Source organism: Piliocolobus tephrosceles, chromosome 12, assembly GCF_002776525.5.
Source record: "Piliocolobus tephrosceles isolate RC106 chromosome 12, ASM277652v3, whole genome shotgun sequence".
Classification (NCBI taxonomy): domain Eukaryota; kingdom Metazoa; phylum Chordata; class Mammalia; order Primates; family Cercopithecidae; genus Piliocolobus; species Piliocolobus tephrosceles.
In genome coordinates this window covers 120690783-120702979 of record NC_045445.1, presented here as the reverse complement: position 1 = coordinate 120702979, position 12197 = coordinate 120690783, and positions in this window count along the sequence as shown.

Genomic DNA, 12197 nt, shown 5'->3' with positions numbered 1-12197 from the left:
TCAGAGTCACTTAAGTGGAATAACAGGGACTGGATTCATCCTCTCATGTGAAACAACCAAAAACAGACAATAGTTGGAAGACACAGACATCAGGAAACAAAGAACAGTGATTCCTGAGAGACTGGAAACAAACAATGGGAAATCTAGGATTTCCAGAGTTTATCCCCTGGAGAGGCTTTCCTGGCCACAGCATACCATGCGGAGGGAGAAACCAGACACGGCGTGGCTCTGGAGGTTTTCTGCAATGGAGATGACAATCCAGAAAGACCAACATGGTTATTGTTCTTCTAAAAGCATAGCAGAGACAAGACAGCTGCACAGAGAAGGAAACTTGGAGATCCGCAGAGGGTCTCCCTCAAGTATTCTGCTAATTACTGATCAGCAGATTCATGTAAGAACACATTACCCAAGGCTGGGAAAGAATCACTGAATAAGATTAGAGGGAATGGTGCCTAATATTCAATCTATGGAGGGCTTGATCAAATTTTATTTTTATTGGCCTGGTCCTTAAAGCAGAAGCAGTAAACCCTGTGTTGTGTAAACACAGTGCAAGGTCCAACTTTGTAGGCGCCAAGGATAGAAAAGTTTCCCCCTTTCTATCTTCTTCTTTGTCATTATCCTCATTGCAACCCTCTCTATCTTCTTTTAGAGAAAAAATAATGACTTTCTATAAAAATACATATATGAGATATTACTATTCACATTCTTCTGCATCTATTTTATATTTTTGTTACTTAAAAATATATCTTTGAGATATTTTCCTGGGTCTACGTGTTTATATCAACTTTATTCTGTAATTTGTTTAACAGTCTTGTTGAATAGGCTCAGGGTACAAATTAATATGGTATAAGCATTACCAAGGTGCCTTCATACCTACTTCATGAATTCTCTTCTCTGTCTTGTGTTACCAAGACAAACTGAGGTTTGCTTGCCTGGGTCAGCAAGGCCAAGCATCTACACTGAAGTATTCAGTGGGAGAAAGGAGGGCAATTATTTACAAGGCAACAAGCAAGGAGAATAGGGAAGCCCACAATTAAAATCTGACCTCCTCGATGACTTGCAAGCAAGGTTTTTTAAAGGCAGGGGAAAGCTTCAGAAAAGCAGAAGTTACAGGCAAAATCGTAAATCAATACATGGAGGTTATACATTGGTTTGGCCTAAAAAGACTGGATATCTTGACATGGAGGCTTTCAGGTCAATATTTGGGGATAATAGAAAAGAATGCATGCTGGCTCATGGGTGTGACTTCCTCCAGGTTCCTCAGGAAGAAATTCAGAAGAAAGAACGGAGGTCAGAGTTCAGTCCTCAGTTCCTCCTTATTTGAGGTCTGCATGCCAGTGAATCCCTTTGGTTGAGGTCTGAGTTTCTGAAAAACAACTCAGGGACATATGTTAAGATGTTATCTAAAGTTTGCACAGGGAACCAAACATCTTGTGACTCTAACTTCTTTGGCTATTGTTGAGGGTTCCTTGCTCTTTTTCACTTGGATAATATTTATAACTTTTTCTAGTTATTTTCAGATGGTAATAGTAATAATTTTCTTAGACAATATGCCTATCTAATTTGAATAATAAATTGTTCAGAGCAATGAACTCCCAGAGATGAACCTCCAAAGTGCTCTCGTAACCCAGCTTGATTCTTTTTAAGGTGGGAAACCTGAAGAGAGAACCAGAGCCTCCCCACCCCTGCAGCCCACTCCATGTCTCCCTCTTCTCTCTCTGTCTGTCTCCCACACACACTTCTTTTCTTAACTAATAATAGTTTCTGACAATTCCAGGAGGAGAGGTTGAGAGTACAGACTTACTCAACCAGCAATCTCTGGGTTTGGCAGTTGTTCAAAGATAGCTTGTTTTCTCAGCGGTTGATTTTAAGGATTTCTGAGAAATTCATTCACATGATGTGTGTAATGGCTCCTATGTTCCTTGGTGTTAAGTTACCCAACAGACTTTCCAGACTGGAGCTCCATCTCTCTTTCAGGTAGCTATTTTAGGCCAAGTCCCTGTTAAGATGGCTTCAAGCTATTTTCTATCTCTCTGATCCCATATTGATGCAGGATTTTTTGCTCTTTAGTTCAGCTAAATCTGGATTCTTGTCACAACCAGGAAAAATGAGGCACATGGACACACTGAAGGGTGAGGAGGATGGAATTTATTAAGTGAAAGTGAAGCTCTCACCAAAGAGAGGGGTCCCACCAACCAACTTCCACTTCACAAGTTGAATACAGGCCACCGCACAACCGCACATGAACTGAAAATGCCAGGCTCCTCCCCTGCATAAGGCGCAAATTCCTAGTGACTTCACCCCCATTTCCCCAGTGCGCATGTGGGCCCTTAATCTGAGCCACTCTACATTGATTTATTTCCCTTACTGTGCATGTGTTAAGGGACGGAATTTTTCACCTGACTTCAGGTGATTCACCCGCCTGGCCTCCCAAGCTGCTAGCGTTACAGACGTAAGCCACCATGCCTGGCCAATCTGAGGGCTCTTTAAGAAAATCCTTTTAAATCCCTTATTACATGACTTTAGCCATGCCAAGGGGCCAATTTTTCTGAAGTTGGAACTTTATACCAAAAGTAACCTCACAGGTGAAACCAACAGGCCTCAATTATGGTTATGACTTAACCACAAATGTACGAGGTATTTTCAAAGAGGTGGTAAGCAGTTTTTGCAAAATCTAGAACCTTTAAGGGTAACTCAGAGAAAGGAAAGTTTAAGAAAAGAAGTTAGAAGTTGTTCATGGAGGGGAAGAGAATCAGCAAATAGCAAAAGTCACACAGATATCAACTCAAAAGTACGCATTTCCATGTCGGGATTGAACCCGGGCCACCACTGTCAAATAGCAGAAACTAAAATCAAGTTCTGCCATGTGGTTACAGGACACACTTCCAAGGACATAAAACAAGATGGAGGCCGGCAGCAAAGTTTATTACTTGCCAACTTGCTGGGCTGACTTCATCAGTGGGCTTATGAGGTCCCAGGCCCGTATCCCATTCCAAGGCACCCATCTTTCTGACAAGAACCATACAGACAGACATGCATAGCACATCAAATTGGCTACAGCCTAAGGCCAACTTTATAAATTCTATCTCATTAGTCAAAACTTTACAGAGAATATAAACAGTGATCCTCGTCATTCATTTAACCAGTTTGTACAGAGAGAGAGAGGCCAAAATCCGACGGGTAAAAAAAACTTTTACCGTTTTGCCAGCATGTCAGGCTTCTGGGTTCCCTTCCCCTGAGTTCAATTCTAAGCCAATCAGTTTAAGGTTTGGGAAATTAACTTTTCCTGGTTTGGAGGAGGCATCCAAGGGGAATGTCCTGTAGCACAGAGACACAATTCCCCATCTGTGAAGAGAGGACAGAGGAGAAAAAAGGAAAAAAAGAAAGCATTTTTTTCAAAGCAGTCACAGGGGTTCAGGATACATTAGAAAGGGATACAGACTGAAGATGAATGACTACTTCTGGAAAGAGGGGAGCAAGGTCCCTGGTTCCTTCCTCTTCCTAGTGAATACCTGGGGTACGTGAGCGACAGAAAGAAAAAACGTCCTCTTTCCTCCTTCCATCCTTTTATCCCCAAGTCCCGGGAACCTTGACAGGGTGCTGCCCATGAGTGCCAGTGTGGCATTCATCCATGTTAACAGGGGGCCTAGGGGATGAGATTCTCCACTCTTACCCACAAGCTGCCTTTCCCCCTGCTCCCAGTAGCCTTTGAGTTCCCTAGACCTCATTTATGCCATGGATACTAGCATCACCTCTACGCATAAAACAGAAGTCTTTGCTTAATTGGCAGGAATTACTCCTGCTCACCCTCGCCGTGTCTTTTAATTTCCATTGTCATCTGCCTCTGGATTCCTCAGATCCAGTTTTCTATCCTAAGGCTTCAACCTGAAGCCTTGGAATTGAGTTTGGGATAAAAGAACTGCCTCAGGGAGGTGCATGGAGTCCCAGATGCCCCTCACCAGACTGGCTGTAGCCTCCTTATCATAAGCCAAATGCTAAGGTGAAGTTGCGGAATTGTGTCCTTCTCAAACAAGGGAGGGAAAAAGGGTGTCCTCTGAACTGGGGTACTGGCCTAACAAGACACCTTCAAAAAGGAAAACACACACACACACACACACACACACACACAAAACCTCTTGCATAAAAGTTAACTCCTGGCCGGGTGTAGTGGCTCATGCCTGTAATCCCAGCACTTTGGGAGGCTGAGATGGGTGGATCACCTGGTCGGGAGTTCGAGACCAACTTGACCAACATGGTGAAACCTCGTCTCTACTAAAAATACAAAAAAGAAGCCGGGTGTGGTGGCATGCGCCTGTAATCCCAGCTACTCAGGAGGCCGAGGCAGGAGAATCACTTGAACCCAGGAAGTGGAGGTTGCAGTGAGCTGAGATTGCGCCATTGCACTCCAACCTGGGCAACAAAAGCGAAAACTCCATCTCAAAAAAAAAAAAAAAAAAAAAAAAAAAAAAAAAAAAAAAAAAAAAACAGCTAAGCTTAGGGCAGAGGCAGAGAAGATGCCTGGGGGAAGAACCTTATTCTTATGCCAATGGATTTTTCCAAAAGGGAGAGAAACTTTTAATTCCTGCTTCCTCCTTCCTGTCTCAACCAGGGGAGGAAATATTCCATGGGCGCCTGGCAGGAGGGGATGGTGAGCAGGAAACGTTGGCTAGCCAGCCGCGTGAGGCCTCTGGTCCCCAAAACTGCCCTGGGGCCCGTGCAGCAGCTGTGGCTCAGTCCTGCCATGCGTGGCCATTGCAGGCTGCACGTACATGCAGCGGACACGGCCATGTGCCCTAGCGGGGAGGGAAGAGGAGAGGGGAGCCACTGCTCGCCCACTCATCCCACGTAGCACATGCCTGCAGCTGTTGGGGTGGGGATGGAATGCCCCCAATGTTGTAAAAGAAAAGATGAGTGCCATTACAGCCCCGAAAAAAGAAAGAAAATGCCATAGAAAACACTGGATTGGACTGAGGCTGACATTCCTGACCCCCGAGAGTGACAGGGTGTAAGGGGCAGTTTCCACTGCCTTCAGAAAATGTCTAAGGATGAGAAGGCCCAGAAATGAAAGTGAAAGAGATTTTGGTTTGCATCTTACCCTTCCTCATGTCCCCATACAGGTCACAAAAATGATGCAAGATTTTTTGCTCCTTAGTTCAGCTAAATCTGGGTTCTTATCTCACAACCAGGAAAAATTAGGCACACGGACACATTGAAGGGTGAGGAGGATGGAATTTATTAAGCAAAAGGGGAGCTCTCAGCAAAGAGAGGGGTCCTGCCAACCAGCTGCCATCTCACAGATTGATTACCAGGCCACCACACATGAGATGAAGAGGCCAGGCTCCTCCCCGACATAAGGTGCAAATTCCTGGTGGTTCCACCCCATTCTCCCAGTACACATGTGGGCCCTTACTCTGAGCCTCTCCACATTGATTTATTTTCCTTACCGCACATGTGTTAAAGGACAGAATTTTTCACTATGGGCATGTTTTGACAAGCAGCCTGTACACAATCACCTGGGCAGGCTAGAGGTTCTCCAGGGGTCTTTCCCTCTCTGCCTAGGCATTTGGGTATCTCCTGCCTCCATCAATATCAACATACCATTCTGTAGGTGGAAGTGCAGTTTGTTTGTAATATGATCCTGTTTCTCTCTGGATAATTCCATAGCCTTTTAAAAAGTCTCAGGTAAGAGTTGAAAGAAACCAAAATATTTCACCCCAAAATACAGTTTCTTGATACAATGAGTATTTTTTTAATTAAAGACCCTTAGTGATCAACAAGCACTAGGAGAGATTTTTCTCCTATCTGTATAAAGATCTTATGGACCCACCAAGAAGCACATTTGTTTTTAATTTCCCTGCCTGTTAATTATCTATTGCAGAAAAGAAAACTGAAGAAAGACTGTAACCACACCTGAATGGACCCCTTCACAAGATAATGTCTGTCTCTCATGTTCATTCAATTTCCAAAGAGACTCATTTTCAAGTTAATCTCTCTTTCCTGCTCTATTCATTCTCCCTCGGAATCATTCATTAGCCCTCAGAAACACCTATATTCCCCATCTTCCCCCTTCCCTCTGAAAAAAGACTATATAAGCTTCTGTATCTCATTGAGGGTTGAGATAATCACTCTGTGATTCTCCCCTGTGCACATTAAGTTTGTTTGCCATTTTTCTCATTAACCTGCCTTTTGTCTGAGGAAACCTCAGACGGTGAAGGGCAAGTTTTCCCTTGTCACCTACAGAGTCAAACACTGGAACACTCTGTCCCCCAAACTCCAAGGAACACATTTCAAAATCTCCATCTAGTTTTCTCAAAGCGCCTCTCACTAGACTAGCAATGAAAACCACCATTGTCCCTACCCCCTTTCAAGAGGTATGCGTAACCATGAGATAAGAGGACGGTACCAGAGTACTATTGCAAACATCTGCAAGTAAATTCTTCCTTTGCCTATCTTAATTTTTTTTTTTTTTTGAGACAAAGTCATGCTCTGCCTCCCAGGCTAAAGTGCAGTGGCGCAATTTCAGCTCACTGCAACCTCTACCTTCCGGGTTAATGATTCTCCTGCCTCAGGCTCCCGAGTAGCTGGGATTACAGGAGCATGCCACCATGCTCGGCTAATTTTTGTATTTTTAGTAGTGACGAGGTTTCACCATATTGGCCAGCCTGATGTCAAACTCCTGACCTCAAGTGATCCACTGGCCTCAGCCTCCAAAAGTTCTGGGATTACAGGTGTGAGCCACAGCACCTGGCCACCTAACTTCAATTTAAATCTCACTGATAGTCTCAGGTGTAGGCTCAGGTTCACATAAATTTTCTTCATAAGTTTTTTTTTTCAGATACAGTGTCTTGCTGTGTCACCCAGACTGGAATGCAGTGGCACAATCATGGCTCACCTCAGCCTCAACTTCTTGGGCCCAAGTCATCCTTCCACCTCAGCCTTTGGAGTAGCAAGGTCTACAGGTGCTTGCCACTGTGTCCAGCTAATTTAATTTATTTTTTTGTACAGACAGGGTCTTGGTATATTTCCCAGGGTGGTCTTGAACTCTTGGCCTCAACTGAGCCTCCTACTTCAGCCTTCCATAGGGTTGGGATTATAGAAGTGAGCCACTGTGCCTGGCCATATAACTCGCTCATATGATGTGCAGAAATGGACTGTTGCTTTAGCAAATATTACTGTTACTAGAAGGAGGTCCCGATTCACACCTCAAGAGAGGGTTGTTGAACCTCATGCAAGAAAGAACTTGGGGTGAGTCCATACAGTAAAGTGAAAGCAAGTTTATTAGGAAAGTAAAGGAATAAAGAATGGTTGCTCCATAGGCAGAGAAGCAGCATGCGCTGCTTCACTGAGTATACTTATAGTATTTCTTGATTATATGCTAAATTAGGGGTGGACTATTCATGAGGTTTCCAGGAAAAGGTTGGGCAATTCCCAGAACTGAGAGTTCCTCCCCTTTTTATACCATGTAGCGTAACTTCCTGACGTTGCCATGGCATTTGTAAAATTTCATGGCTTTGGTGGTCTGGTGAGAGTGTCTTTTAGCATGCACTATAATTTGCATGCAATGAGCACTGAGGACCACCAGAGGTCATTTTTGTTGCCATCTTGTTTTTGTTGGGTTTTGGCCGGCTTCTTTTCCACATCCTGCTTTATCTATCATCAAGGTCTTTTTGACTTGTATCTTGTGCTGACCTTGTATCTCATCCTGGGACTAAGAATGCCTAACCTCCTGGGAATGCAGCCCGATGAGCCTCAGTCTTATTTTACCCAGCCCCTATTCAAGATGGAGTCACACTGGGTCAAATGCCTCTGATGTTATTATGTTTTGTTTTCCCCTTTTTACCTTTCTGTAGAGGCAGGGTCACCCGATGTTGCTCAGGCTGATCTTGAACTCCTGGTTGCAAGTGATCCTCCTGCCTCAACCTCCCAAAGTTCTGTGACTACAGGTGTGAGCCACCACACACTGCCATATAACTTGTTTATATGATATGCATAAATGGACTGGTGCCTCACTTTAGCAAATATTGTTACGTTTTGTTTTCCAACAGTGGAACCTTAGCTGAAACTGAGGGAAAATGATGTTACATATTTATGTACTATGCTGTAATGTGTAATTCTAGTTACCAGCCAATGGGCACTTGAGTTGCTTCCAGATTTTGCTACTCTAAACAATACTGCAATAAATATCAAGGTACATTTGTCTCTTCAAAATTTTTTAATATGTTAGTAGGAAAAATTCCAAGAAGATAATGTATGAATCAAAGGTTAACTGTTTATTTCTATGCATACTTAGAAATTGCAGTAGAATAGTATAAATGTACCCAACTTTTATTCCATCACCATATTTCATCAAGATTTTAAATCTTTACCCATAAGTGCAGAATAACATCTCATTACTTTAATTTTTTTTTTTTTTTTTTTTTTTGAAACAGAGTCTTGCTCTGTCACCCAGGCTGGAGTGCAGTGGCGTGATCTCGGCTCACTGCAAGCTTCGCCTCCTGGGTTCAAGCAGTTCTCCTGCCTCAGCCTCCTGAGTAGCTGGGACTATAAGTGCACACCACCATGCCCAGCTAATTTTTGCATTTTTTTTTTTTTTGAGACGGAGTCTCGCTCTGTGGCCCAGGCTGGAGTACAGTGGCCGGATCTCAGCTCACTGCAAGCTCCGCCTCCCGGGTTCACGCCATTCTCCTGCCTCAGCCTCCCGAGTAGCTGGGACTACAGGCGCCCCCCACCTCGCCCGGCTAGTTTTTTGTATTTTTTAGTAGAGACGGGGTTTCACCGTGTTAGCCAGGATGGTCTTGATCTCCTGACCTCGTGATCCGCCCGTCTCGGCCTCCCAAAGTGCTGGGATTACAGGCTTGAGCCACCGCGCCCGGCCAATTTTTGTATTTTTATTAGAGACGGGATTTCGCCATGTTGGTCAGGCTGGTCTCGAACTCCTGACCTTATGACCCACCCGCCTCAGACTCCCAAAGTGCTGGGATTATAGGCATGAGCCACCATGCCCAGCTTAATTTGTATTTTTAATTGTTATATCATGTATTAGTTTTCTGTGGATGCTGTTACAAATCACCACAAACTGGGTGGTATAAAACAATAGCAAAAAATTCTTTTTGCATTTCTGGAGACCAAAAGTCCAATAGTCAGTATCACTGGGTGGAAATCAAGATGTAGACAGGGCCACACTCCCTCCAGAGGTCCCAGGGAACAATCTGTTTCTTGCCTCTTTCAGCTTTTTGTGGCTGCTGGCAGTCCTTGGCTATGGCCGCAACATTTCAGTCTTCAAGGCTAGAATTTCAAATCTCTGTTTGCTCCATCTTCACATTATCTTCTCCCTTGAGTGTGTATCAAATCTACCTCTGACTTCATCTTATAAGGATACATGTGATTTCATAAAGGCCCATTCACTTAATCCAGGATAATATTCTCTTCTCAAGATTCTCAATTTAATCGCACCTGAGAAGACTTTGAAGACTTTGACATTTCAAGAAACATTTGCAGGCTCCAGGGATTAGGACATACACATATATATACATATACACACATATTTATTTATTTATTTATTTTAGGGAATATATTTTTCAGCCTGTCACAGAGGCAAACTGCTTTGCTAAGAATTGGGAATTGAATTTCCTATTAGAAATTTAGAATACTTCTCAAGGAAGATGAGGGAGAATGGATAAGACAAAAAGTGAATATCTACTAATATGGCCATATTATAGATTTGCTGTGGGTACATTTATATAAATCCATGGAACACCAAAGTCATGTACATCAAACTGATAAGGATAGATGCTGAGCAAAATGTAGGGATGATAGTTCTTAGATTTCAGGAATGCTAAATGGAAACTTTAATATTATTAGTAGGTATTTTATTTTTCATTTATTATTATTTATTTATTTTTGAGATGGAGTTTCGCTCTTGTCACCCAGGCTGGACTGCAATGGCGCAATCTCCACTCACTGCAACCTCCACCTCCCGGGTTCAAGTAATTCTCCTGCCTCAGCCTCCCTAGTAGCTGGGATTTTAGGTGCCTGCCACCATGCCCAGCTAATTTTTTGTAGTTTTAGTAGAGAAGGGGTTTCACTATGTTGGCCAGGCTGGTCTCAAACTCCTGACCTCCAGCAATCCACCCGCCTTGGCCTCCCAAAGTTCTGGGATTACAGGCGTGAGCCGCCGCGCCCGACCAGTAGGTATTTTACAAGAAGGTTATACTTACATATTAAATATCATCATATAATTTCCAAAGAGAGACTGGAAGAAAAAAAGCAAAGATAAATGTGCCAATTCTTTTACATCTGAGTCGAATGCTCTGCAATAATGAAAATAGAAGTCACTGTAAATCATTGTTTACAATCTAATTTCAGAGTACCAATATGGGGTTATATCTCTGTATAGCCTAATATAATATTTTATGTGAGAAATAAAAATGAAACTGCACTAGTCATTAAGTATAAAAAACAAACTGCTACAATGTCAGATTAACTAAGTAGATAATATTAATCAACCTCCCACTGTTATTTTGACATTCTGTAATTTTGCCTATATTCTTATTTGTAGCATTAGCATTGTCTTATAGATAAGTACACTGAGACTCAAACAGATTATATGAATGATCTAAAAGTCTAACAGGTAGAAAATCCTTCAATAATGACACAAAGCCATTCCAAATCCATGTCACATACACTTTTCCCCATGTATAAAATATTAGTGAAGATATATAAAACCAATTAAAAATGTATTTATCAAAAAGAAGCTGATGTATTTTCTAAACTCTGTCATAGTGTGGTTTCTCACATAATATGTAATCTATTATACATTTAAACATCATAATATTTAGTATCCATATAAATTATACAAAATTTAATTACTTTTAAAGAGTAATCCTCAAAACTGAGAAAAAAAAATATGAATAGCTTTTCACAGGATATTTTATTTTAGGAATGAAATAAATCTGTGATTCTTTATATTTCACAATCTTTGGAAATACACCAAAATACTGTATGTTCTCCACTGTCAAATGTGATAGATCAAAACAGTCTTTGGATTTTGTAGAGTATCTTTGAAAATGTGTATGGCAGAAACATTTCAATATTATTGAATAGCTTAACAGGCTCCTCAGCCCATTCATATGTCTTTCTTTTCCAGACAGTTGCCTTAGTAACTGTCCAACAGAAGTAGTTTTCTGCAGTTTTCTCTAAATAGTACCCACATAATTGCTCAATTTAGTCATTGCAGTAGGGCAGGAAATAATGTTATCTCAAATTTGGTTTGTTTCTGATTCCAACAGTTTGGAGACTAAAACCCTTCCATTGAAAACAGCTGATATGGGCCAGGCGCAGTGGCTCATGCCCATAATCCCAGCACTTTGGGAGGCCAAGGAGGGTGGATCACTCGAGGTCAGGAGTTTGAGACCAGCCTGGCCAACATGGTGAAACCCCGTCTCTACTAAAAGTACAAAAATTAGCCAGGCGTGGTGACACACACCTGTAATCCCAGCTACTCTGGAGGCTGAGGCAGAATTGCCTGAACCCGGGAGGTGGAGGTTGCAGTGGGCCGAGATCACACCACTGCACTCCAGCCTGGGCGACAGAGTGAGACTCTGTTTTTTTTTTTTCTGTTGTTTGTTTGTTTTGTTTTGTTTTCGTTTTTGTTTTTGTTTTAAAAGCAGATATGGTTTGGCTGTTTCCCCACTCAAATCTAATCTTGAATTATAGTTCCCATAATTCCCACATGTCATGGGAGAAACCCAGTGGGAGGTAATTAAATCTTGGGGGCGGTTACTTCCATGCTGTTTTCATGATAGTAAGTTCTCACAAGATCTAATGGTTTTATAAGGGGCTTTTCCCCCTTTGCTCAGCACTTCTCCTTCCTGCCACCATGTGAAGAAGGATGTATTTACTTCCCCTTCTACCATGATTGTAAGTTTCCCGAGGCCTCGTCTGCCCTGCAGAATTGTGAATCAATTAAACCTCTTTCCTTTATAAATTACTCAGTCTTGGGCAGTTCTTTATAGCAGCATGAGAATGGACTAATACAACAACTAAACATGTCAGATATATTCAAACAGCAATCATATGCGATACTGTAGAGGAATGATGAATATAAAAGATGTTTTTATTATCCAAGAGGATAGGCTTATTAATTAAATCTAGTCTGTGTAAGATGAAGTGTATATGTTACAATTTAAAGGTAACTA